Below are 5288 nucleotides of genomic sequence, written 5' to 3' on the forward strand. Positions count from 1 at the left end.
GGCTCATTACTGTATTATCAGTATGTACTCATAAAATATTACATCACTGTTTTTATGTTCTTTTTTAAAAAACTGTATGTAACCTCTATTAATAAACCTGAAAGTTTGCTTGGTATCTTGGTTTGGAATAAGATTTTATTGTATCTTTAGAGCCTGTCAGGAAGGCCAGTCTAAGGATTTAACTGAACAGTGGTTAATGAAGAGGTGATTTGCAGAGGCATGGCCAGGCTTAAGGGAACCAACAGGAGCTGGTGAAGCACCCCAGGGACTAGCAATTAGGGAAAGCTGTTACCACCCCAGGCCTAAAATGAGTGGAGGAGGGAATACACAGACCTCCTCTCCCCCCACCCTCTGATCTCTTGCTGGTGCCTCCCCATTGCTCCTGATTTTAACTTACCCCCAGAGGTCAAGGGAACCTGGGTGATGGAGCCCATAAAGGTCAGCTTCTTGGGGCACAGAGAATGAAACTCGAAGAAAAAAAAAAGCACAATCTCTACCAAAGGCATTGGGTGATTAGATTTCTGTGTCTTTTTTTAAAAATCCCTTCTTAGGAAAATTCAAGGTTATGTCACTGAGAACATGCTCAGATTCCTGGGTTATGAGTGTCGTGGATAGAGTCTGCAGTTGTTTTTTTGTTTGTTCTTTGTTTTATTGGAGAGTAGTTGATTTATAATGTTGTGTTTGTTTCAAGTGTACAACGAAGTGAATCAGTTATACATATACATATATCTACTCTTTATTTATTTATTTATTTATTTATTTATAATTTTTTTTTTTTTTTTGGCCACACTGTGCGGCATGGGGGATCCTTAGTTCCCCGGCCAGGGCTCGAACCTGTTCCCACTGCAGTGGAAGCCCACAGTCTTAACCGCTGGACTGCCAGGGAAGTTTCTATCTTTTTTAGATTCTTTTCCCATATAGGCCATTACAGAGTATTGAGTAGAGTTCCTTGTGCTATACAGTGGGTCCTTATTAGTTACCTATTTTATATATATTCGTGTGTATATGTCAATCCCAATCTCCCAATTTATCCCTCCTCCCCCACGTCCTCTGGTGACTATACGTTTGTTTTCTAAATCTCTGACTCTGCAGTTCTTTCCTAGTGAAGAGAAACAAATTAAATGTCAGAGGATACATATGTCGAAACTCAAGGAAGGGCCACCCTTGAGTGACAGTTCTTTGCCATCTAACACTACCTGGGGCAGAGAGAGGTTGGGGAATTAAAAGCAAAGTTACAAGTACCTCTGAGAGCTGAAAAGCAACCCAAAATTCTGATAATGTTCTTCTAAGTTCATAGTCGGCAGAAAAGTTATTTCAACTGAACAAGAATTCTGTTAGCACACAGAACTTTTAAGTTAACACACAAGCTTAAGTTTCTGAGGCCTGGAGTCTCCACAGTATTTCAGAAATGGATGTATTGAATGAAGTCAGCGCAGCTCATGACCACCAGAAAAACAGGATTCCCACTCTAAACAGAAAGTGACCTTTAAGTTCTTTTGTTGTTATTTTTCAAAATATGTTTGAAATCAAGAAACAAATTTTCTTAACACAAAAAACCATGTTTTTTCCACCAAGTCAAAAATAGGATTTTAAAGGAAATGGAATTCTTGACTTAAATACACACATGGAAAATTTGAAGTTATACTTTTGAATTTAAGAAATTAAGAGAAATGTCGGCATGTCCTTCAGGAAGTCTTGAGCTCTGAGAGCAAATGGAAAAACTTAAGCAATGTTTATGATGAAGCTTTTTTCCTGAGGCCTGGACCTTCCGCTAGTAGCTTCTCACCTAGGTGCCATAATGAAATTTACTGGGAAAGTCACCAATAGTAGTTTCCTGGCAGAACTGGCCCAGCTGTGTGGCTGTTCCTTTCAAAATTGCTAGACCAAATGTGCATGGAGAATAATGAACCGCAGGATGAGCTGAGTGTGATTTGTGGAGAAGGTGCAGTTAAGGAAGCTGTGATCTGAGCAGAGACAAGAAATGCTCCAATTCCATGATCCCCAGAGTCCTTGAGACCCTTTCAGGAGATGCACGGGGTCAGAACTCTCTTAAGACTACGATAGTGTTTTGGTCTGATTCTCTCACGAGTATACAACTGCGTTTTCCAGAGGCCGGGTGACATGTGGTAGCACAACAGACTGAATGCGGGAGCAGATATGAAAATCTGACTCTTCCATTTAGCCAGCCATTAAAGAGATTTGCCAAAATAAAAACCAAGGTAATTCTCTTCATGAAATCACTGTTTTGGGGGAAATTTTTCTTTGTGAAAAATATGGTATTTTTGTTAACATGTAATGGATTTGTCATTATTTTTTAAATTATTTTTTGTTTTTTTATTGAAGTATAGTTGATCAACAATGTTGTGTTAGTTTCTGGTGTACAGCAAAGTGATTCAGTTATATTGATACATATATTTATATTAATATATTCTTTTTCAGATTTTTTCCACTAGAGGTTATTACAAGATATTGAATATAGTTTCTTGTGCTATACAGTAGGACCTTGTTATTTATTTTATGTATAATAGCTTGTATCTGCTAATCCCAAACTCCTAATTTATACCCCGCCAACTTCCTTCCCCTTTGGTAACCACAAGTTTGTTTTCTATGTCTGTGAGTCTGTTTCTGTTTTGTAAATAAGTTCATTTGTATCATTTTTTTAAGATTTCACATGTAAGTGATATCATATATTTGTCTTTGGCCGACTTCACTTGGTATGATAATCTCTAGGTTCATCCATGTTGCTGCAAATGGTATGATTTCATTCATTTTTATGGCTGAGTAATGGGTTTATTGTTATTTTTAACTGAAAGAAATATTTTCAGGTATTCTCCATTTTAATGTCTAATATGGTAAATAGAAGCAGGGGTTTGCTGCTAAACCCAATCTCCAGAAAAAGAAAAAAGGCTCTGATATGTAGCATTTGCCACTTTCCACGGTGTAAATATTACCTCTGCTGCCAATTTCAAGCTTCTGATGGTTTAACAGTTGGCTTGAAAAATTCCTGAATATTGAATTCTCATGAGCTTGTACAAGCTGATTCCAGCACACCACTGGATATAACCTGCATAAACAAAAACTCTTTGGGGGGCCTCCCTGGTGGCGCAGTGGTTGAGAGTCCGCCTGCCGATGCAGGGGATACGGGTTCGTGCCCCGGTCTGGGAGGATCCCATATGCCGCGGAGCGGCTGGGCCCGTGAGCCATGGCCGCTGGGCCTGCGCATCCGGAGCCTGTGCTCCGCAACGGGAGAGGCCACAACAGTGAGAGGCCCGCATACCGCAAAAAGAAAAAAAAAAAAAAAAAAAAAAAACTCTTTGGGGTCCTCATAATTTTTAAGTGTATTAAGGTGTTCTCAATCATTTTTAAGTGTATTAAGGTCTCAAGAAAATTTGAGAACACTGGTCTTATGCAAGATTTCTCAACTTTGTCACCTTCAAGAAGCATGGAAACTGGTCATATGATAAAGAACAAAGAGGTAAACAGTTGGTTCGCAGCTATGGGCCACCGTATTGGGTTTCTGGCAGCCTCACAGCTGAGGGGATCATTATCTTGGAGTAACAGAAGTTGATTTCAGGCAGCAGGTCCGGTGTGGCCTGGTGAATGGAAAGTTTTGCATGAGGCCTGGTTTTCAGCCAGCTGCTATGACCCACCTGTGGTGGCATCTCTATTAAGAGAACAGCAAACGCCATGCTTCTTGTCATGGGAACTGCACATTGGTCTTCTGGAAACAGAAAACTAGACGTCAGATTCAGCAGCATCTTGAATTCAGATAACATAGTATGTTTCTACCCAGCTGGCTTGTCATCACGTCAGGAAATGATTCATGAACACTAGAGAGTTAGCTTTGAAAGCTGCATTTATAGTAGCCTGACGATGTCGGGGTGGGTGGCAGAGCCAGTCAGGCTGTTGTGCTCATCTTAATAACCACAGAATTGGGCCATTTTAGTGTGCTGCTGTGCGACCCATGCTGGGGAGTGAGAACATGACTAAGGCGGGGATTGTCAATACTGAGATTCATTGAACAGCAGAACTTCAGTTGTGTGTGTGTGTGGTTTTTGTTTTGTTTTGTTTCTGTTTTTCAGCTCTGCAGCATGTGGGATCTTAGTTCCCAGGCCAAGGATCGAACCCGTGCCCCCTGCAGTAGAAGCACAGTGTCTTAACCACTGGACCACCAGGGAAGCCCCAAATCTTTACTTTTTTTTTTTTGGTCATGCCATGGCATGCAGGATCTTAGTTCCCCAACCAGGGATTGAACCCATGCCCCCTGCAATGGAAGTGTGGAATCTTAACCACTGGACCACCAGGGAAGTCCCTGTTTTGTGTGTTTTTGATGTTTCATTTCTTATCATGAGATACCTAGTTACTCTTGGAACTGGCCAAAACAAAGTAAAAGAAAAAAATTTTTTTCAGTGTTTCTCTCTCCTCCAGGAGCTGATTTTGGGGTTTAAACATAAAATGTAATGGTTAGGAAGCATGAAGTTTGAAGACTTCAAATTTTAGAGAGTTTATCAATTCTGCCTTGTTAGAAGGAACTTTTGGAAACTTTAAGTCAGTTCTCATCTCTGGCTGCACATAGAATCACGGGAGAGCTTCTAAACAATTCTAATGCCCAGTCCCTGCTCTCTGAATCAGAATCTTTGGGGGCTGGGCCTGGACATCCATATTGTATTCAAGCCCTTTATGAGATTCTGATGTGTACGCCAGAGTTGATACCACTGCTTTAAGAGTGCCTCTCAAATTTAACATGCATTCAGATTATCTGGGCGTCTTGATCGACTCCAGACTGTTGGAGTAGGTCTAGGATGGGGCTGTGAGTCTAACAAGTTCCCAGGCCATGTTGACATTGCCAGTCCTTGGAACACTTTAAGTAGCAGGGCCCTGAGACATGACCCTGAGGCAAAACTGGGCCAGCTCAGAGGTCCAGACACTCAGAAAATTCAATTCTCATATCCTTAAAATCACTCTCTCGGGCAATTTTTAATGTAGCAGTAGGATAAGTGCTTAATTAAAATTTGCCTTAGGTGATATCTATCTTGCTGTATATTTTCATTCCTCGTGGGCTTTTTTCTAAGAGGAAAGATAGCTTAAAAGTTTCTAATCTCATACATAAAACCATCTCATAAGAGGCTGGACGTTTAGAGTGGTGACACCCCCGCCCCCAACTCTCCTTTGTAAAGATAGTGCCCCGCAGATAGCAGCAGCGCCTGGCTACCAGAAAGCAGATGTGCATATGTTTCTTATCTCTGTGTCTGGCTGAAAAATAGTGACCTCAGGGACATGCTAAGGGT

The sequence above is a fragment of the Mesoplodon densirostris genome, chromosome 3 (assembly GCF_025265405.1).
Source record: "Mesoplodon densirostris isolate mMesDen1 chromosome 3, mMesDen1 primary haplotype, whole genome shotgun sequence".
NCBI classification, from domain to species: Eukaryota; Metazoa; Chordata; class Mammalia; order Artiodactyla; family Ziphiidae; genus Mesoplodon; species Mesoplodon densirostris.